We start from the raw sequence: 24,517 nt of genomic DNA, 5'->3' as shown, positions 1-24,517 counted from the left end.
TCTCTCCCTCGCCAGACAGTCCCACACAAATCCTGACAGTTTAGCAAAGGAGTGTTCAACAAACTCTTCACCTGCTTGGTCCTTTTTGAGGATATTGGTTCCTACAAAAGAAAGATGACAGCCCCTGAAGATAAGTGTCTTAAAGCCTGCCAGGTGTTTTGAAATTATCTTATTACTACTACACAGAAAGAAGAAGGGAAAACATACAAACAAACAAAAAATTTATAATCTGCAAAATGTAAACCTAGTTCTTATATTTTGAAACAAATACTTTGGGCCACACCTGTTCATGAGCTTCAAGGAAATACCCAGTTGTATCCAGTTAAAAAATTGTTAGATTGACAAAAAGCCATAATCCAGGGTCCTGACTTTAAGTAAGACTCCTGCCATCTTGTTTTTCTCTATCGTTCCGAGGAGGACAAGCTTGCCATTTGTATTCTATCTTGTAAGTTCCCTTCAAAGTTTGATGTGAAGTCCTTCTCTGCAGGTGAGCTCTGCAAATTACTAATCCAATTACTCAGAAATCAGTCCTAAAATGTTCTTTTCCACCTTCCTGCCCTCTCAGACTGTTTCTGATGTCACTTAACATTTTCTTTTCTTTTGAAGATACTTTTGAAATTTTGATGTTCTTTGGATATTTTATGTAAGTTTATCACTAAAACGTAAAGAGCAGTGCAAAACACTATTACTTTGTAACCAGGTTATGTACAAATAATTATCCTGTTAAAATCTTCTTCCTGCACATTGACAAAGGATATTTTAAATCTTGTGTTTTAGTTCCAGTATCATTTTCTTTTGCAGGTAAACCAGTTTAAGATCTTTCCTCTCTGATCTTTTCTGATACCCTCCTTCCACCCTTTTGCTTTGCTGTCCATTTGACTTTGTGCTTTCTGTGTGTTCTTTACGTGCTTTTGTTTGTTTGTTTGTTTGTTTTCTGTAGAGAAGAGTACTAAGTATATAACCCCATTATAACATTTCAATGAGCTTGGAAAGCTGTACTAGATCATACAGAGCACGTAGCAGCAAGGGTGACAGCAGCACAGCTGGTAAAGGGCCATCTTTATAATAGTAACAAAACCAAAGAATTGGGCATTTAGGTGAAATGATAACAGGATTGTATGTTCCAAAAACTCAATAGACAGTAATTGAATCCTCACAAAGATCTCCTGAGATAAGTACAAAACAATAGCTACATAGTTTCCAGTATTAGGTAACTGAAGGAATAAGATCGGGTCGCATGACAAAAGCCATATAATAACTACAATTTTTGTATGACTGTATTCTTGCATGTCAAAATCTATCAGTCAATAAGCTGGCAAATTGCTTCATCAAAGCTTTGGAAAGGATATTTTTAGCTCAGAAAATGTTGCATGAAAATGATTATTTTTAACTTTAAAGGTGTCTTTAATGTCTTAAAATGTCTTCCATTTTAAATTAGAAGATCTTAAAATTAAATGAACTTAAAATACCTTATTTGTTTTCTAATAAAAGAGCCAGTGTACTCCCAGACAGATATCACAAGCTGAGTGACACATTTCAATACATCAGAAATACTTACGCATCACTTCATATAGATGCATTCTATTGAGTTATTATTATGTTTTTAAGTAATGGATTTTGCAAAGGTGTATGCAATATGTTAGTAAGTAAATTTCTATTTGTGCAGAGGTGAAGGTCCATTCCAGCACCTTGTCATACCCCAGATCACTGCTTCTGATAGAGCGAATAACTGAAAGACATAAAGAAATTTCTGGTGGCCAGTATTCAGCATTGCCTAATTTGAATAAAATCATGTACAAAACTATACACTATTTTAAACTGTGTTTTGTTTTTTTTTTTTTGTTTTTTTTTTTGACAATGCTAACATTCCTAGCAGCACTGCTAATATCAGTGTAATAGCTTCTCAGAAAAGAGGCCAAAAAGTAAGTATATTTTACTAGCAGAAACCTCAGGCATTTAAATGGATAGCCCTGTCTTTCATAAAGGCTGTCTGCAAGGCCGTCTTTAATTAAAGGAGAGTAGCTTGTTAACAACAAATGCCGGAATTTTTCTTGGAAAAGGATAAAGGTTAAGTGATGGCTTGGCAAGTTGATATTACCACATCACTAGCTGTGAATTACAATCAGATCTAAACAAGCTGGGATCTTTAGTTCCTGCAGAAAAAAAAATTGTTCCCCTGCTATGAAAAATGCCATTATGATTGGCAAGAGGCTCCTGGATCCATCAGGGAGGTGTTTAAATTTGGAATTCCACACTTCTTGGATTGTCATCCAAAATGTTGATGACTGCTAAAGCAATTTAATTAAATAAAAAAAAATCAAGAATTTTGAGCCAGGAAATCAGTTTGGAGGCCTACTGTACAATACGGAAATGACTTGAAGTGTCACAATCCAGAAGTTCATGAATGAAAGTTGTAAGATTCACAAGAACTACTAAAAATAAAATAGACACATTTCTGATTATTATGAAAAAAGACAACACTAACTGCTAATACACTGACTTTTAAATTACTTATCTTGTATTCATGTGGATTATCTTCAAGCATTGCTTTTCTAGACAGTCTTAAATTATTTGATGATGGAGGACTGTAGCTTCTGATTTTAAAATATAACTTTAATAAAATATAAAGAATTTTTAAGTATAAATTTTTTTGGATATGAGAAAGGGATCAAGAGTATGGAGACACATACATATTTATATAAAATATGTGTATCTCCCAGGCACAGCTCTCTTGTACATTAATGTGAATGTATGCAATGAAAAGTTTAGATTACCAATGAGAAAATAGTATAACAAATCCATAAGCTAATATATAAAAGATAAATACTATTAACCTAAATGATTAAAAAAAGCTATTACACTGATATTAGCAGTGCTGCTAGGAATGTTAGCACTGTCAAAACACCACTGCATGAGTCTGGAATATCTTCACGGGTTGGCATGTCAGCCAGGGTGTAGCATGGCAGTTTGCACATGGAGGGCATGTAGGGAAGGCAGAAGGCAAGCCACTTTCTTTTATTCTGGGAGCAACAAAAGACAGCCTTCTACTGAAACAAAAACAGTGTCCACCTGCCACAGCTTCCAGGCTGAGGCTGAAACCCAAACAGGCCACAACCTCCCCAAACAGATGCCTACACCCAAACAGACTTCCTGAGGACTGAAAGAGCTGCCTGGGTCCTCAGTTGCAGGGAACTCCAGAATCTAGAAGTTCCCTGAGGGCTTGAGGTAGGTGTTGTGGGTACAAGTGCAATCAGCTGGATGAACTTTTCAAGAAAGTTGCCATGTTGCAACAGGAGCTTGCCAGGCAGTGTATTATCTAGGAATCTGAATGAGAGATTGATACATGGTTTTGTGAACCTGAACTATTGGGTGGCATCCTTGCCCATGGCAGGGGGATTGGAACTAGGTGATCTTTAAGGTCCTTTTCAACCCATACCATTCTATGGTTCTATGAAAATCAAGACTGACTCACTCTTTGCAAGTACCAACAAAATACTTAAGTCATAACTCAATGTCAAATAGTCTTTACATGTCTCTTACACCAGAGAAAAAAAATACATTACAAATATATAAATATCTCTGAAAATGTACTTGGGGCTATTTTTCTACTGAAATTTTATTTCTTAATTACTGTAAGTCATTATGAAAAACATTCACATGATGTGATACAAATTTATAAAGGTCTTCATGATGTTTTGATCATTATTTATTTATTTATTTTTCATTCCAGAACAGAAAAAAAGTTACTGTATCTCACAGGGCATAAGAATTTTCCCCTCAAAAAAATGTAAAGATTTAATTTGTATTCCTACAATGAAGTAAGTAGTGCACTTCAAAAGTATATATTTCTATATATAATGAACTCGATTAATTATGCATGGTCTATCTCTAGTGCAGGCAGTGAATTGAGTACCCTGGGTAATACTGAGTGACAGCATTAGTGTCTTAATGTCTTTCAGAGATTTGTCTGTATTCTCAAAATGACTGAGATCAGAAGTCTTCTGTCCATTGGAACTCTGGCACTAGCATTGCTGCTAGTGTAAAGCAAAGTCAGGTTTATATCATTTCTAGTAACTCTAATAAGTGACACTGGAACACCCTTATTTCTGAGATAGCGTAGCAGCTGAATATGTTTACAAAACATGTCACTTGTGAAATTTCTGAGACCAGCTGACATAAAGAAATTCTGGAGCAGGTTGCAATAATGGAAATATTGTCAAAACAAGTCTGTAACCATAATTATGTGTTTGCTCCATAATGATGGACTGCTCATCTTAAGGAATGCCATTGCAAGCGGGAACATTATACAGATGGCCAGGTTCAACAGTCATGATCGTGTAAGTATGAGTCCTTTTTTGTTTTATTTATGAGCTGAAAATTCACCCTAAGGTTTTCCATTGTCAAGTCACTACCACAAATGTTACGACATGATTGCCAACACAGTTTTGAAGATATACCTCTGTTGCACTATCATTGCCAGAAGGATGCCACAAAATCTTCAGCTCTTCTTAAATAAAGATTCCAATGCTTTTGGCTTACAGTTGTAAACAACGATGACTCTAGCTGAACTCAGACCCTGATTGCAGCCTGCTATTACAAAACTGTGTGTTAGCAGTCATATTCTTGGATATTCCCGCAAAAATCTGTCAATCAAAATCCTATTATGGAAGAGGTGATGATGCAAGCAGAACAAATATTCACTTTGATAAAGCCAACTTCTGGCTAGCCTTGGAATGAAAGGCTACATTTGGTTTCTTTTAGTTTTTGAAGAGTTTCTGAATTTGGGCTTCCTTTTCTTGCACTTGTTTTAAATAAGTGTTCTCAGTGTTCCTTCCACTACAGATGACAGAGATGTGTTTGTCACGAAAAGTACTAGGTGTTCCAGTAGTCACTTAAGCTTTGGTGAATTAAAGTTGGTAACATCACAGCCTGGAAAAATTGGATTAACAGCCTGTCTTGTCTTGAAGAAAGTACCGAAAGGCTCAAATAAAGTAATGAATATAGGCTCATTCTCTCTTTGCAGCTATCTGTTTGGCAAATTTGCTTGACCTAGCTAAATATTATCTCACTGTGTTAAGTATTGCTACAAAGATGAATAGCACATCCCTAAATGTGATCTACAGGACATTCAGTTTGTAAATAGATTGGCTACTGAAGCTCTAACTAGCCCTTGAAATCATTAGCTAACAAAACTGTGTTCTTAGGAATGTACGTATGAAGGAAGGTAGGCTGCAAGGATATAACCATGTTCACCTATTTATCCTTATTCTGTGATGGCCTGGGATTCCACCAGCTTCACTGCTGAGATGCAACCTAGGCATACACACATTACCTGATCTCATTAAAACTTACATCAATAAACACCCACTTTGTTGACCAGACCCAAACCCCAAACTGAATCCAAGAAGGTAAAATATTTCTGCCTCAAACCTTTTTTGACTCCTAATTAAGCTTCCGCTCCTAGTTTTTGAACTATTCTTTAAAAATGGCTTTCTACTGTTTCTCCATGCCTATTCAGTCAATTACTCTCAGTCCATTATTCATGGTGATCTTGTAATACATATTAAAATATTATTGTTGCTTCTCCAACACACACTAAGTGCTAAATTTATCAATTCTGAAACATATTTGCACAATATGGTTGTTTTTACTTCATTCCTACATACACAAATCTCATTGAACTCTAAGTGAAAATCAAAGACAATTCTTAAATTTTCCTTTATACAAACTTTGAAGTTCCTAGGCCAATTCATATCCTTTAGGATTCAATGGAAATGACAGTTTCTTGTAGTTAACTTGTATATTGTACATAGATCGAACATGTCTTACATGTTATGCTTCATGAACCCACCTTCCAAAACATACAAAACAATGAATGGAAAAGAATGTTAAAATTCCATGGAAGAAAATGTACTGTAAAGATACTTGTATGGTTGTTTTTGTATTATAAATAATAGCTATCTGTAAAGATATATAAGGAACTTTTAAACTCCTTTCTGGTCTGAACACACAAGTTCATTCTTTGGACTGCATTATATTATTTAATTGATGGAGAAGTAGTGAGTTTCTACTTCATCCAAAAATATTAATCAAGACATCAACAAACTTCATCTTGTGTACTTTCCCTAACTTTTATCCAAAATTTTGTCAATTTAGTCTGATCAGCACTATAGTGTTTACCTCTTCTCTTACCCAGGTTTGCTGGAAGCAAGCATACCAGGGAGGAATTGCACTAGGTGCAACTAAGAAATGGAAGACAGAAGAGCTAGTTCTCAATCTACGTGTACTTTGGGGAGAGACCTTTTATTATATCTTGTGGGTGTTTCTGAAACATATAGTAAACACCACTGCTATGTCTCACTGTATATGAATGCTGAAATTACTTATGACATATGGCATGCTGCCTTTTCATATGATGTACAGCAAGTTTTAGAGAAATAGAAGTATGTATAATTCTTTACTGAAATGTCTAATATCGAACTCTCCTCCATTGAATTAAATGGGAATTTGCCTTTATGGACAGATGTGAGAGCTTTGGGGAAATACTTCATTCCTCAAATTCTAAGAATTATTTAGTTCAATTTTGACTAGAAATATATTTAAAACCAATTTGCTCCCCTGAACTTCTCAAACTTTAAGGACATTTTCTTTTTTAAAACTGGAATGAGTTCTGACAAATTATCATTTCCTTTTCTGTGAGCAAAGAATGAAACCACAGTAGAGCTGATCTGGGAACACAGAGTCCAGCACAGAAAAAATGCTGTTGCTTTTGCTGCTTGCTTTGAAGTTTTTATTACTAATATTGGCAGGACTGTTTGTAGGTCCTTTATATCAGAAACTCTGAAACCAGAATTTAACTTCATTAGAGCTCTCTCCTCAAATTTAAGGCATAGGAGCTATAAACCTGCACTAACTGAAGTGAATATGAAGGCACTTTCAATCACACATAAACAAGTAGTTTGAGAGACAAAATTTCAGCTGTGGTGAGGATGCCTGTTTCTAAGGACAATTCCTCCTGTACTTCAAATCAATCTTTGCAAAGCGTTCTTTACCTGGTTCTTTGGTTACAAAATCCTTTGGATATACATAGTAGATATACATAGTATAAATAAATGTGAGAGAGAATGAATACATCACAACAGTTTGGTTTTAGGGCAGAACTGTTTGGGGAACTGGGATTGCATATGTGGTTGGCATTCCTTTTCACTTTATAAGGCAATGTTTTGTTTAATGATACTGCCTAGTTAGTTCCTCAAGAGTTATGTGGTCGGATGGAAGGGTGACATTTGTGATATTTGGCATTGTGTAAAGCAACCAAAAATATGCCCAGACTTAATCTGTTAGTTAAATCCTGTCAGTAGTTGTCCCTAAACATCCTTTGCTGTGACTATAGCTGGAGAACTGGCACCAAGTCAAGAGCACAGACTGCAAGATTGTACTATATAGCTAAAAATGAGCCTCCAAACTGAACACTGAAGCTCTGGTCCTTGTGAATACTTGGTTCTCATAACATTTGGCCATAAAATCTTATTTCCCAGCAAGAAAAAGCAAAACAAAACACCCTACAGTTTGAAACCTTCCTAGCTTTTATGAAACTGAAATGGGCTTATTTGCTTCTCATTATATACTTGATATGTTTTTACTAATAACATGTATTTTGCACCAATAGTTAAGCAAAATAATTTAGTGGCTTAGTGGGAATAAAAAGGCAATAAAGAAAAAGAAAATGGAGAAACTGCTTGCTGGTGGAACACCCCACTATTATTAATTGTGAACCATGTGATCTGGCAACCTTTTGATTTACCAGCACAGTCCACTCCCTTGTAAATTCTAGCTGGCTTTCCCATACATTATTATGTGGATTCCTTGCAACCACTTCCCTTTCTGATTTTCCAGAGACAGAGTATAAAGTTTCCCCAAATGCCAATAAAACATGAAATCCTATCCCACTCTTTAGGTTTGCTTTGTGTAGTCATCTTCTAAAATAAGAACAAGCAGAAGTTTTAAACATTGATCTCTTCTATTTTTACCTTCATTCAATAGTTACTATTCTTTATAAACATCACAGTTTTTATTTCAACATTTGTATGTTTTTTAAACTGTTGGCTCTAATTCTAAGAAAAATTGTATTTCCTTTCTTCTTCTTAAAAAAAGGCTTACATGAGTATGTTCCACTTCCTCATCTTGATTTTGCTTATGGTTATACTTTGCCATATAACACAGATGTCTATAGGTGAATGAAGAGTATACTTTGCCATATAACACAGATGTCTATAGGTGAATGAAGTTTGAGTAAAACACATTAAATAAACCACATTTAGTATGTCATTTTATAGGTAAAAATAACCCTAAATCAATGTGCAAATTGACTTAGAAGTTTGATGCTTTTCTGCTTGCAATGTCCTCTACTTTTCAAATGCATAGTGATAATGCAGACACTGATTTTGACTGAAGCAATGAAAACATGGGTTATTTTCTGTTCCAATTTGCTGACAAGTTCATGTGGGGGAGTAGAGAAAGGCTAAGTGTGGGTGGGTGGTTTGCAGTAGACTTCATCATCTATAATTTATTCTTCGGGAGGAAAGGCTTTTGCAGGACACTGGCATGTAGAAGCCTGAACACACTTATACAGCATTACGTCATTCCCATTAAATTATTTCATTTTCTTGGAAGGCTACTCAGGTTAGCACTTGGACTCACAGCTCTGTAAGAATAAAAACATTCATGAATCTCTAGAAGTTGCAGCAGCACCAAAAGGTCATGTCTCATGAGGTCTGGTAGAGGGAAACCTGTGAGACTGCAATGGAGATAAGTTTAGCCCTAATTAACAGGTGTTAAGGTAAGAAATAAAAAACACCTCATTGTCCTTTATGGTCCAGTGTTTCCATATGTGCCTGCAATTAGGCTCCTTCTGCCTCCTTGGGAGGTGACTTAGACAGGTTACTTGAGTTTGGGATTACAGCCAACACTGCTCTGTTCTAAACAGGGTATAGGGTATACCAATGTCCTCAGATGTGGTGCGACCAAGCTATCTTAGTCTCTCAGGACAGGTAGATAGGTAGACAATCATAAATTTAATTTTAAAAGAGATCTTTCAAGGATATGGTCCAGAAATTTATGTAAGTCTTTATACAATTAAATAGATGTATACAGATACATATTTTGTAAACATGAAATGATTTCTTAAAGATTGTCTTACCTGAAAACAAGTCAGAGACTACAGCCACAACTGAAAGTTTATACAGAGCAGAAAAAAGTAGTCTGCTAACTCTCCCAAATAATTTCTTAAAGTCTAAACTCAGTCAAATATTAACTCCTGCAATTTCCACCATCCTCACTGTAAGCAATGCAAATTCCCGCTTCCTTCCATTACTCTTGCTGCCCATTAACGTTCTCTCAGGGACATTGTGCATTTCTACTCTTTCTCCTTAAAGCAGCAACAACAGCCAACTGGCAGGTTTTCGGGCCAGAACTGTCAGCTGGTTGCTTTATTTGTCTGGTTACATGACAAAGCCCACAGAGTTTCAACAGCTTTTCTGTTTGCTCCTCAACACTTGACCAGAGCTGGATTCTTATCTTCTAATTTTGCCCCTTTACAATTTTATCAGCTAGTCTAATTTAGACCTCTAAACTTCCCTGATAGTAGGCAGAACGAAATAGGCACCTCCTAAGAGCAAGTTGTCCCATTTTAAGAAAGATGTTTGAAGTCAGGGGAAGTATATCCCCATCTGTATGTGTCTACTTACTCTCATGGATTATAGGGAGAAGCTGAGACCAGATGATTTGGCAGTTAACTTTCAGGTTCCTAAAACTAGGTGTGATCAATTCCAAGCTTGTCAAACAACCAGGGTATGATGGGAGGCAGAAAAATAAAACATTGGTACATGTCATGGGGGAAAAGTTTTGGGCATGTACCAGCAGGACAGAATTTAACCTAACACAGTACATGGGAAGCACCAGTCAAATGGTGAGAACTTAGGTGATGTGTAGCCTGCATTACACAGGGGAGACTGTAAATATCTATGATCATCCTCTGGGTCTCTGGAAACTCCAGAAAATTAGGCTTAAGATAGAGAAGGTAGCCTGATGATTTCAGAGGGTATTGGACAGCTTGGAATTTATTATTATTATTATTATTATTATTATTATTATTATTATTATTATTATTATTATTATTATTATTGTTGTTGTTGTTGTTGTTGTTGTTGTTGTTGTTATTATTTTATTTTATTATTTTTATTATTATTATTATTATCAGTTAGTGCAGCCACTTCAGACTTGGCTGGCCTGCAAAGCATCTACATTCACTGCTTTCCAGATGGGAGGACCAGGAAAGAGAGACTTACTGCTGGCTGAGCTGACGTTTTCAGTGTGCTATAGGCATGGTGAAATCTGGAAGGCAGGCTGTCTTTGCTGGTTGGCTAGCTGGTAGCTTCACACTTTGCTCTGGGCCTGGAAACAGAGAAGTCAATTACGAGCTCAGTGTGGGCCTTGGGGACATTACAAAACCTTGGTTCACTGACCGTTCCAGTTAAGAAGTGAGCAGTGAGTCATGGCTGCACTGCGTTAATGTGCAGGACCTGACTCCCAGGCAAGCGCATTCTGCTTTTTTACTCCTTTTAGCTTAGTTTAGTTTCTTTGGCCCCTCTCTGTCACTACGCATGCAGAGCTGGATAAGTGCCTGCCTGTCTGTGCAAGTGTTTTATTTGGTTCTGCAGCTTGGGTGTTGGAGTTGAAGTAGTCTCAAAATCAGAGAACAAAGTGTACAGCTGTACAGGCCGGTAAAACAAACAGAGCACTTTACGCTTCAGTGCAATATATCTTTGCTCAGCCTTACACCAATGATAATCGCTTTTTGCACAGTGGTCCACAAAGTAATGGAATTTGACATCAGCAATTTTTGACGTAAGCGATATTACATTTGCTGCATATGTCTACCGGGAACTAAATTTTCAGTGTAGCTATTCAGAAATTTAGTTTAGTGTGCTGCTTGCTAAGCTAAAAAAAATTATCTCATTTAAGAATGGGTAAAAACCTTTTAGTTTTATTAGTCAGAGCTGGTTTTATTTTAATATGCAAGCATCTTCAATTTCCTAGAGGAATATTTGTATCTGGAAATGAGATAGACCTAAGTAAAGCTATAAATAACAAGTGAATATAAAGGCTTACCATCCTTCTGATATTGGGGAAGAGTCTTAAATGTATGCAACCAGTTATAGGACATTTGGACAACATGACAATTAACTCACAGTAAACTCTTTGCTGGTCATAAGTAAATAATCCCTCTACAAAATAAACAACAATTTGGCAGATTTGAGTGAAGAAAATTGCATCTCATCCTAAAAGGAATCCATGCTGCATGAGGATGAAATGAAGAAAAGTGTAAGTATTGAGGTAACCCTTACTGTAGGATTTCCTAGACAAGTGGCAATAAAATGAAATCATATGTCACTTCTGCACTATTTATATTTATCTTACTTTGCAAACTCTTAGTCAAATCTAAACAGGCCTTCTTTTTATGTTCACTCTTAAGCATCTGCAATGTTTTTCTGTCAGAAACAGGATACTGGGTTAGACAAACCTAATAGAGAAGTTCTATACCCTCGCAGTAATGGAATAAAATGCATCTGAGACTTTCAAAAAGAGTGACAAAGCACATCCGACCATCTATCTTTATGCCAATTAAGATTTATTCTGTGGAATTTATTTCCTAGCAGTCTGATGTAGTTTTAAGTTCCCAAATAGATGGTTCATTGAGCTGATTATTCTTTGAAAACGTCTCATGTATAGGAATTTTTTCTTATAAATTAATATATTTTCCGCTAATAGAAGTATGACACATACCACCTAAACTTTTTCCTAAAAACAAGCAAATATACAGAGGAACTGGGGTATTAAAAGAGACTCATTTCATTTACTTTTTCATAGATATTTTCAGCACTTATTTCAGTTAAGCTCTTCCTGAGTGTCCCTATACAACAGCCTTGCGTGCACTGGATGCGAAGAGAGTTAATGAGTGATTTTGGAAAACAAAAAACAACAAAAAAAGATACCACCACCACCAAAAAAAAAAAAAAACAACACCAGGGAAAATCCAATCTAACAAAGCATCTACTGTAAATTGAGGTTGCTTATCTAAATATTAGTAAACTGTTAAAAAAGAACAAAGAACTATATGAAACAAGCTTTAAATTAGGGCCACACAGCTTTATATAGCAAGCTTACTGCTAATTGAAAATTAGGCAGAATTGTGGTTAGTTTAATGACAAGGCTAGAAAATGAACATTGGGCCTATGGCAAAGAGATACTAATCCAAAGATAGACAAGCTTTGCTTGATTATAGTGCTTACATCATGGTCATTAGAATTTAAACCAACTAACCCAAACACAGACATCATATCTTCATTTGATAGCTGCAGTCTAGTAAATAGTGGGAAAGGATGTTATGTATGGATTAGCCTAGCTGAAATGAAAACAGACATTCTTTTTGAACCTGTCTGGCGTTGAGATTGAAAACTTCAAAATCAGGCAGTAAAGTGGGCTTATAAAGCCAGAGGCCTTTGATTTTTAAGTATCTGCATAGTGTTTTAACCAGTCTTTGTTTTTCAGGAAAACCACCTCAGCACCCGGGTATGAGGCATCCTTGTGTGCAGGCTATCAGTGTGCAAGATGTTGAATTTATCTGTGGGAACACATGAAGATTAGCAATGTCTTCCTTTGTGCTTTGAGTTCGTGAGTCATTGTCAGCTGCTTACTAAATATAACCTCTTAACACTGCTTGGACTTATAGTCATGATGGTTACATGGTGAGACGACTAGAGACAGCATAAACACTGCAACCTTAAAATTTATGCTATATATATACATATAAGAGTGAGAGAATAATTTTCTGATTTCCATGTGGTTTCACATTTTCACTTCATGAAGCACTGCAGTCCAGAGTTTCTGTGCAGTTTTCTGATATAAATGGACCTGCATTTTGTATGTCACATAAAATTAATATTAATATTAATAATAAATAAAAAAATGCAAAGGCCTTATTTTTTAAGGAAACGGTTTTTGTTTGATTGTTTTTTTTTTGTTTGTTTGTTTGGTTTGATTTGGTTTGGTTTTGTTTTGTTTGTTTGTTTTAAGAAAAAATTAAGAGATGTGAAAACATGGAAGAAAATTTCCTGGTATTTGTAGGAAGAAATGATGGTCACCAACAAGCCAGGCAAGACTCCTTTGTGGGGACCAGTTTATAAGTTACATTTCATGAATCAGTCACTGCTTCCATCTGAGAGTTTTATGGAAGTAAACTGAATCATGTCTTCTGAGGCATTGTCTCTTCTGAGATGCATTTTGCTTACCTATCTTGGACACTACATAGAAAATCAGACTGCTGACAACCACACTGATCAAGATTAGTAAAGAATATTTAAAACTCAAGAAATCACTCTTGTTAAGTAACCAATGCCTATAAAGAATATTAAGAAGGGTGAAACACTGGCTCCACTGATCTTGTACTTTCCTAACCTTCTAACTGTTAAGCCTCTACTGTAGCATAGTGTTATGTAGCACATAACAATATATGCTAAGTCATAAATATATGCCAGGTTTAACCTGGCAGGCAGCTAGGCACCACACAGCCTCTCATAGGCAGCTAGCATGCAACACTCCTCACCAACCTCACCCTCCAGTGGAACAGGAGAGAATTGGGAGTGAAAGTAAAAGCTCCTGGGTTGAGATAAAGGCAGTTTAATAGGACAGAAAATGAAGAGAAGTGATAACAATAACGGTAATGACAATGATATTGATAATAGAATATACAAAACAAGTGATGCCCAGAGCAATTTCCCACCACCCACTGATGCCCATCCTATCCCTGAGCAGCAGTTCCTCTTGCCCTAGCAAGTTACCTAATATTAATTGTTCAGCATGACGCCACATGGTATGGAATACCCCTTTGGCCACTTTGGGTCAGCTGTCCTGGATGTGTCCCCTCGCATCTCCTGCTGCAACCCCCAGCCAGCTTGCTGGCAGGGCAGTACGAGGTGTTGAAAAGTCCTTGGCTTAGTGTAAGCACTGCTCTGCAATAACTAAAACATGAATGTGTTATCAACATTTTCCTCATCCTAAATCCAAAACACAGCACTCTGCCAGCTACTAAATTAACTCAATCTCAACCAAAAGCAGGACACCTATACATAGCCATCTGTATGAGAGAGATCACCTCCTAAATGTGTCTGTCTCTCTCCACAAGATATAGATGGAGCTTAAATCTTACCTTAGAGATGATATCTTGCTATCAGGGGATAAAGAGACTTGAATTAGATCCAAAGTCTCTGATATGAGTCTGAAGACCTTTTGTAACTGTTTAAAAACCCTATATATATATATATCACAACCATATTTATAAATCTGCTTATTCAACAAGTTCAGGTCACAAAGGATGAGACATGACTGAGACATAGAGACTGAAATATCTGTGTATACAGGGAAAGCAGCATACGCAGGTATGAGTCACAATACTGTGGCAAAAATCAGTAATAGAAGCAGTTCCATCCCTTCCCACAAATGTTAAACCTATGCTGTCATTTGAAAAGAAAAGAAAGAAAAAACAAAGAACCCTAGACTGAAATGTGTTACTCTTACATAAATGGCAAACAACTTCAATCTTCAGAAAAACTCAAATTATGAAGCTATGTTACTTGCTGTCATTTTTTTAAAACTATATATCTGTTATTATTATTATTCAGTGCAATCAAAATACCAAATCACAAACCTGCTAGATAATAAAGGGACAACAGAGCCAACAAACCCTACCAGGCAATTATAGAGTATCATCTTACATGCAATTCCAGTCTTACATGTACTTCTAGAAGAATAAGGGGATGGAGCATAGTACAAGTTATAAGCTATGTAATAAAAGTTGTCTCTGTAACTGATACCACTCTGTAATTGATATCCACTTTTGCTTCACATGCAATGCAGGAGAATATGTGGAAATACCTGCATTGTTTTACAGCATTGACGCTGCTTACATTCATGCTATACTCATGCATCCAGCTACTACAAAATAAAATATTTTTTCAAACAAGATAATTTTCACATCATGCTATATTTGGTGGCCAACCTGTTGTCAGCTCTCTAGTCTGCTTGATGAATTCCTCTCTGTTTTGCTTGATGGTGCATTAAGCAGATTTTTTGAGTTTTGGTATTCTGGATTTCTGTTCTGTCTTCTAAAATCAGCAGGTTATATTTCATAGGGCTAAGGCCTAGTAATAACTTTGTAGCTTTTATCTTTCCTAATGCTAAAATAAATGTTCTTCAGTGCTGGACTCTTCTCCAGGGAATCCTAAGCTAGAAAAAAGTAAAGACTGGGTGTTTTAAAAGGTGCCAATGAAAGCTAGCAACATTGAGGAACAATTTATATAATAACAACATGAAAAAAAATCATGTACAGAATGCCCACTGTAGTTCATTCACTGATTTGTTAAATATATAAATAGAAAAAGACAAACAATAATATGCAAACAAAAAAGTATTAATTGCTTCACAATTCTATGCTGCAATGAGTAGGACAGTAAATGTTGCAGCAGCTTACTGCATACACTAAAAACACAGCCCAGAAATTGCTAGCTTTTTAAAACTTTGCACCAGATAGTCTTCATGTCTATCCTTAAATGCTCAAGATACATCCCCCTTCATCTTGTTCTATTACATATAGCACCACCCCATTAATAGGAAAGGCAGGCAATGAGGAGCATAGCATAGCTCTTTTAGAGACTTTTAATTCTAACAGACAGTGCAAGTTGAGAAGTTTTTTTTGTTTGTTTGTTTGATTGGTTGGTTGGTTGGTTGTTGTTGTACATTTATGGTTTTGTGGAATAGCCTCCTGGCAATGGAAATGATGTTTAGAAACATATTCTAATGCTTAAAAAGAAGTTGAGATTTCCAGTGTTCAGTGGTAAAGAAAACTTCAACACAAGATTTTTTGTGAAGTATGATACTGCGACACCATTTAGATTAATGATACAAGGTACATCTGTGGGACGAAATGCAAACTACAAAATATTTCACACCAACACTGTTCAAGGTGTGTTTTTCCTTGCATTCATCACAGCCTTAAAATGCCAGTTCCAGACCTACGTGAACTCAACATTTTTCTGTCACACAGTGTTCATTTTGCTGAGTGCCAGTTTGCACCTTCTCACTTTGCTGCTCAGGTTTCAGACCTGAAAGGTCTCCAGCTCTGCAATCACAGCACAGAATGGTTCCACTTCCTGCTCCCCTATTGGAAGAATTGCTCTCTTCAGTGAGAGAAAAAGAACAAAGAAGGAGTTCTTTCATTGTGTTCCATTGTGAAACACATTGTGTTTCAGGCACATGATCACAAATTTAGGGTAGCTGGTGGACATTTTCATGAATATCAGCATGAAATAGAGTATCTGGAGATAAGCAGGACCACTAATCCACGAATAATGGAAAATTGAATATGAGTCATTTCTCTGTGAATTTATTTCAAATCTGCTTTTATGTTATTTGACCAGATGTAGCAAATAATCATGTCTTTATTTGTTAATGGAAACACATTCTATAACATAGTCTATTAATGAAACACAGATGGTAATGAAACAGTACATTACTATTTTGTCATTTACTTATGAGTTTTGTGATGCACTATAATTCCTCATTTCATCAAAAGTTTCATGGCTGCATTTCTTCTCAACATGTGGATAGCTGACGACTTTTCTTTGGTATTGACTGTAGCTCCTGCAAAGGCAACCCTCCTCCGTGGTGTATAGCTTCAAGACAGTAGCAGTATATTGAGGAACCAAGGGAGGACGAGGCATGGAAAAGAGGATTGATAATGCCCAGTCCTTAGATGTAGCATCAGAGCAGTTCCCAGTGATTATTATAGATTATTTGTTTCCTTACTCTTCATTGCTGCTCCTGTGTATCTATGGCAGAAATCTGAGCCAGCCCCTTTCCTATTCAGTGTGTTTAAGGCAAAGGAAATATATGGGTGATAAGCACATCATAGCAATTCTCCTATAGCAGATGAAACTAATAATTTTGTCCTTACCATTATGTTTCTGGCTTTCTGCACTGGTGGTGAGAGGCTTGCTCTTGAATTTTGCAGAGAAATGGTGTCAGAACAATTGCCAATAATTGCAACAATGAAAGAATATTTGAGATCATATCTTATTACCTCTCTCATCTGATTCCAGTTTCCATACACCCTTAAAAATGAATAATAAATGTGAATAATACTTTAAATGAGTGCTGGTATGCACATTTTGGGTGATACTAGAATGGTAGTAGACATCCTTCCCAACCCTGCTGCTCTAGGTGACCACCAGCTGATGTAGACCAGGAACAAGGGTCTCTGCAGTAGGCAGTACTTAACAATGATCTTCCTTGTCTATGGCACTGTCCTTTGTTTGCCTGGTTTTGCAGGGATTTGTATTAAAACCTTGCTTCATCTTTTATCCTTTAAATATTAGTTGGATCAGTGAGTAGGGAAAAATAATTTTACTTCTGGTATCTATACAGTTTCCCTGGCTGCACTTTCCAAAAACAGAGGGCTACAGCCAGAGTTGAAGACTGGCATTTTTCTTTTAAACCCAAACTATCAAAGAGTCACAAGAGTGACCCCAGAGTCTATTTTTAAGAGTAACATAGCTATACTGTGTCATGGATATCTCAGAATAAATGACTTGAAGCAACCCTGCCAGGAAAAAAGGAAAATCAAGTTGAAACCAAAATGATAACTTCATTGTCAATGTGCCTTAAACATTTGGGTCAATAACTTCTGTGAGTGACAGTTCAGGAAATTTATACTGGTAAAGACTGAAGTCTTTAATTTTTACATTCTTTTTTGTGTCCTTGACTGTACAAATAAGAAATATCATACAAGCAAATGAAAATATTTCAAAGAAGATAACTTAGGTGGGTGAGTTATTTTAAATTTAACTGTTATGTGGCTTTTATAACACCTACCGCTCCGAAAAATGCTTTCAGCAAATCTATTTTTCATTATATCTGTATCAGTTAACACTTGGCAAATAAACTACACAAGTTACTTTTAAATAATAGGTACAGTTTTATAAAGGGTGCTGAGTAAATATTGTTGCATTAAATCTTAATTTTGTGCTTCCTGGCTTGCTGACTTGTTTTGAGATGCACTTTGTCATTTGGAAAAAAAAAATAGAAATAAATCCCCAAACCCAAAGCTTTTTAAAAAACGGACCTTTTCCACCTTTTGAAAAATATCTCATGGCTGTTTTGAGCAGTGGTGATCTGGAAAGAAAACAGATTAGAACGTTTGATAATAGAGGAAGGAAATATTATTATCACAGCTTGAAATCTGTTAACAGGGCCTTCCAAATGGGGCAAACATTAAAGTCAAATAGAAACTCAATTACAGGAAGATTTTCAACTTGTCAAAAATAATTGCATTAATGTCAGCAATGCTGAAAGTCTAAAACAAGGAAACTATTGTACAGTGTCTCTAGAAAGAAAGATTAAAGGAATGCATAGCGTAGTTTTAGTAAAAGATCCAAAAATGTTCACATTTATTTTGGTTTTAGTTCTGAGGCCAAAGACCACAATACTACATAAAACTGAAACATCAATCTATAAATTTCTGACAGATGTTACATCACACAAAGACTGTAGAATACTCAATAAGAGGAACCATTTGTTATCTGCTTTGCTCTGAACCAAAACTTGTAGTAAATACCATGTAGAGGGCAAAGATTGAAGAAGTTTGGAGGAGCCGGAGCTTTGAGATATGAAGTGGTCTGTGCTTGAACCTTTGGCTCTTATTACTGGGGGGTGTTCTGCCTTTGCAACTGAAGCTCCAGCAGGGGAAACTTTATTTAAGAAAACCTATTGAACTGTTATAGAAAACATTCATGCTTTACTAAATAGTAAATTAAGTTATTAAATAGTAATTTTTACTTACCTGCTACTATTTATTTTTTTATTTTAATATGTTCAGTAGGAGATATATCTTCAAAGGCAAAAGCCCTGCTTTTTCTTACGTAAGAATTAACTGTTGCTGGCCACAGGAGAGGATCTTGCTTTGGTGGAACTGAGGAGACTGTACAATCTTTCTTTTTAAACAGCTCTCTGCCTCAAAACTTGTGTGCTTCTCCCTGGTATGAAACAAAGACTCTCTTCTTTCAGACTGTGATGCAGTGATGTGGTCCAAGGCCATATTTTGAAAGGTGTTAAGGTACTTTTGCAGTTGTAGACCACAATTCATTGCCCATATTCCTAGGCAGCAATGATATTTTATGTTATTTATATTACTAATTGCCCATACTCTTAGGCCACAAAAAGTTATTTTGACTTAGGTACTCTTAACATGCAAGGGCAAGAGAGCTCTCCTACAATTTAGTTATAGGTGTCTTACTATGCTCATTGACTGTAAAGAAAATAAAAAGAGACTGGGCATTAAAGTTAAGTGTCTCAGGCAATAGCTTAAAGTTAGGTATGACAAATCCAGAAATGGACAAGACTTTGAAAAATGTCTGACCAGTTGAGATAATTTAAAAATCAACTCAGGTATCTAACTGAATAAATAGTGCTTAAACATGTTAAGAAAATTTGATGTAAGAAACTATTTCTGTGTTGTAGAGAGACCCACCAGAAAAAGAAAGGGGAAGAGCATTCTTCAGTTTCAGCTGTGCACAATGTCACACTAGTGAAACAACGTGCTGTTTCCTCTTCCTCTTCTACAGTAGCTTCATGAATGTTTGGAGGTTTTACTAGAATAGAAAAAATCTCTAAAAATCTAATGCCTGATTTTATTACTTTAAAAGCTTATGTATCACTAATGTTATTGCTATCTTCAATATTCTAGTGGAAAACTGACTAAAAATGAATAGTTTCACAATACAGGAAAAACTTATTCTTTGTCCTCCTAATTAACCAGTCAAGACTGAGATGTTGAGTTTGTAGTTTATAGTTCTGCTGTCTTCATAAGCATCTTCTGTGTCCATTTTGAGAAGAAGCTGAAAGGACACATTGGGGTAAATTGTCAAAACAAAGCATTAGTGTCGGATTTTTCTTTTCTTTAGCTTTGTGTTGTATTGTAAACAATACATAAACCCTTCAGTGTATAAAAATATTTTTCACTGTCTTTTTTTTTTTTTTTTTTTTTTTTCTTCCTCTGGGTATAATTCCAAAAGTCTGTTGTGGTTTGGACCTTTGTCTGGTCAGTACCTAACTTCTGCTGAAATTAGCTGGAATTAGATTTCTATAGACAAGTACCTAGTGAGATTTTTGGAAGTTCTTAGGCAGATTAGACATTTTTGAAAATCTCACCAGAGGCCTGTTTTCAACTTTAAGCCTCCTAATATATTTTCCTAAATGTGTAAGTCCTAAAATTAATTGTTCTGAGAGACTGATATTTTCTTCACTTAATTATTCCACTGAAATCTCTTCCCTCTTTTTTTTTTTTTTTTTTTTTTTTGGGGGGGGGGGGGAGGAGGGAGTTGGTGCAAAACCAGGAGCTGATTAAGCCATGTGATCGGAATGGCTTCTCATGAAAGTCTGTCTCATGGAAGTGATACAAATGGTAATTTTCCTTTAATCTTCACAAGCTATTGAAGTTGTACAGCATTAACACTCAATAGCTCATACCAATATTTTAATAGCCAAAGTGACATCCACACTGCAAAAGCCAATATTCTGCAAACGGCCAGGGTCAGTAACACATCTACAGGGCCAAACCAAATACTTTCCTAATCAGTACATTTCCTAAAACTATTTCATAGACCAGCGATGAGAAAGAAATGTTCAACCTCTGGTATTGTTTGTTTAAGAGTTAAAACAGGTCCTCTCCTAGCATCCTTTCACCTTAGAAAATCTGTTCTCATTTCCTTACACCAGAACTGCTTCCAAATGCTGTGTTTTGTTACAAGAGCACAGGATCTTTTAATAAACAAAATAAATGTACACACCAGAAACACTCTGAGTTAGTGCTAGCTATTTATTTTATTCACATCACAAAAAGATTTGCAGATCACCTTTTCAAAGCTGCACTGCATGCATCTGGCTTGCTACACCAGGGATGTGTACATGTGCAGTGGTAACTGGGCTGAGTGACTGCTGAGCTAGGATTCGAGAAACTAGCTTAGTTTGTACTGTAAACCCCTTGGGCTCTCCTGTTACAAGACAGGGTGCTCTGGTAATTCTGCATCAGAAGCAACACATGGCCCTGTTAAGGCAATCAACTTTGCATTTCAACTACATGGATTGCCTTTAAACTGCAGAGTTGGTGAGCACAATTTGACCAGACAGGGGACCAGGGCAAAGAGTGTAATAGCTCCCTCTACCTCATGTGCTTGGATCTTTGCTGTTCTTTGTTTCTTTAGAAAATAGAGCATGGTAGAAAGGGGAAAAATTTGTGCCTTCTTTTTCTCCAAGCATGAAAACTCAGTGCAGTGAGGAGGTACAGCTAGGCAAAAAGCAATCACAACACTAGCAACTCATTTCTTTGAGGACCAATAAACTAATTACTCCACCTACTTCCCACTCAGACACCGTTTTAATGGCATGGATCTACTGAGTATTGGGTTCCAAAGCTTTTGGGTAGGATTTACTTTCAATTTTGTCTAGCCAGTAGGAAGTAAGCAGTGCCCCTTGGGAGAGACCATTTCTACAGCATTCCATGTAGGGGAGATGAACCTTCCTCCCACCCTAACTACTTATACTGTTTAAGTGCTTGCAGTTTAGGGGAACAGTGCAGAGGTTTGTAGGCACAGATTTATCCTACCCCACAGAAGACAGTTAACCTGATGCAGCTTCTGCAGGGAAACTATTTGCTCTGAGAGATGCTTCCAGAGAGTAATTAAGAAAATTAAGACCCTAATCACTCTCAGAGTGTACATATTTCTCATCAATAATTGCAGAGGATGATAAGTAGTCTTCCCAGGCACAGGTGAGGCTTTGCTTGAGTGCCAGGATTTTTCAAATATGATTGTGAGTGTCTTGAATGTGCTCCTTCAAAGGAGCCTTAGAGATGAATGGAATCTCCACCAGCATTTAAAATCACAAATGATCAGGAGAAGCCCTATACACTTTTTTTTTTTTTTTTTTTGGATTATGAACATTTTTACTTTTATGCCTTCAAACTATCAGAAATCTCAGACGTGCAAGGAAAGCACAAGCAAGCATGAAGTTCGCAAAGAAGTTCAAGTTGAATTTGAGATGTTAAACTATTTTTAGGTAAGACTGGACACTTGCTGTTTCAGTCTTGTTAGAGATACTTAACTCTTCTATTCACTGAGCTTAGTGTTTCTGACTAACCATTATTATTATTATTCAGTCAGATCATATGCAAAAAAATAAGGCAGGTTTTAATCTTTAATCAGTATATGACTGCAGCATATTAACAGACTTGTAAGATACAATTTTTGTCCTATTTTACAAAGTTAGTTTGAGTGAATTACATAGAAAACTTATTGGAAGACAGCCTTCTATCTTCCCTTAGTGCAAGAGAGACATTCCAGCAAATTACCAGACTACAATTTAGCAAGATTCATTCAAAACATTGATAATGGATTAAATTATTTTGAGCAGAAAAGCATAAAGAATCTCCTCCTACTGACTAAAATTTATAGCTGTGGCTTACATAGTAGCTTAGCAGTTCACATATGGCTTATGTCAATGGCAGAAACCATGTTATTTTCTAAATCACATTGATTTGTTATGTGGTACTGAAAGATCTTAAACAGAATCATTGGCTATAAATTACAGAATCTAGTCTTCTACATTCTTATCTGTGTTTCAGATCCGTCAAAATGAGCCCAAGAGTCAAGTCTTCTATGTACACAATGCTACTAGTCAAAGAATGAGAACTGAGACCATTCAATTTCCTCCTTTTTTGGAGCCAAGCCAGGCTGACATTTTCCTTTCTGTTAGTTTTGGCAAAGAGGAAAGAGAGGGAAAACTTTACTGCTCTGTTACTGATGGTTTTTTTATTTTGTTTTTATTAAAAATGTTGAAACATGGGCTCTCTGTCAAAATTATTTTATTATTGAAAGCTGGGTGGGGTGAATGAACTGGCAACAGTTCAGAAAGCCATTAATGGTACTGATAACGGAGAATCCTATTCAGCCTCCACAGCACTGCAATCCTTAATTGCAATAAATTTTACTGAAATCTGGTGACTGATGTGCACAGTTAATGAATCGGTAAAGATTCAAAGGTTAATCTGCTGGGAGGTAACAAGCTCTGCCCATCTGATATTGTAACCAAAATATGATATTTGTTAGTTACATGATGATATTTTTTGGGCATACAACAGAAAAAATGAGTTTTTATTGGCTGCAGATTTGTTAGGTCTCCAAGACCAAAACATTGAAAAAGAAACAACTCTAATGGTGATTCTTGAACCACAGACAAAACTTAAATATATCAGAGGTGAAATGTGACCCCCTGAATAAAATATATTGTCAAACATCAAAGGAATTGCCTGAGAAGCAGAGTGTTCTGTGAAGTGGAGTCACATGCATGCCTGGGAGTGCCCCCACCCCAGCTGGCCCCTGCCTTGGTCCTTGGCCCCTTCCCAGCTGGTGCACCCCCTCTCCCAGTAGACCAGAGAGACAAAATGACCATGCAAAATCTGGGAGGGGTGAAGGGAAGTGTGCAGTGAAGTGTTACTTCCTTAAGAACTTCCTTAAAAATGAAGTAGTTTTCTAGAAACAAACAAGCAACATCCAAACAGATTCAAAATGTAAGTGAAAACAGGAATGGAAATGAAGGAAAATAAAAGTCAACAGAAAAACGTGAGGAGGTGAAGTTAGACCTTGTGATTATTGCCCTTGCTTTGCCCTCAGAGGACCTGCATTTAGATCACCTTCTGCTACACCTGTTTTGTGACTTGTCCACAAATTTACACTCTCTGAGCCTAAAGCCTCCCTGTTCTCCCCCTTATACTACTACAGAAGCTTCTGAACAGTAAAGATAAAAATTATAGAATCACAGAATGGTTTGGATTGGAAGGGACCTTAAAGATCATCTAGTTCTAGCCCTTCCCCGCCATGGCCAGGGACAGCTCCCACTAGATTATAGGGTCCTGTTGCCCAGAGCCCTATCTAACCTACTCTTGAACACCTCCAGGAATGGGGCATCCACAGCTTCTCTGGGCAGCCTGTTCCAGTTCCTCACCACCCTCTGGGTAAGGAATCTCCTCCTAACAGCTAATCTCCCTTCCCCTATATCTCCCCTCTTTTAATTTAAAATCATTCCCCCTTGTCCTGTAAATATTTGCCCATGTAAATGCTGTGGCCTATGAAAGATGAAGACCTGGCAGGTATTTGTGATAAATAGAAATTGTGATGTGAAAAGGTATTCTCAGTGTCTTTGACAACCTACAGCTTGAGAGAGAATGCTGTGTGCTAGGCTTTCTACTTCCAGCTCACAACAGAGAGACAGTCTAAAGAAGACTAAGTGCAGTAACCATTGGCCAGCAAAGCCTAGAAAACAACTTCTGCCAGGAACCTGTGGAGCAAAAGCT

The sequence above is a fragment of the Anas platyrhynchos genome, chromosome 2 (genome assembly GCF_047663525.1).
Source record: "Anas platyrhynchos isolate ZD024472 breed Pekin duck chromosome 2, IASCAAS_PekinDuck_T2T, whole genome shotgun sequence".
Taxonomy (NCBI): domain Eukaryota; kingdom Metazoa; phylum Chordata; class Aves; order Anseriformes; family Anatidae; genus Anas; species Anas platyrhynchos.
Note: the sequence above shows the minus strand (reverse complement) of the source record.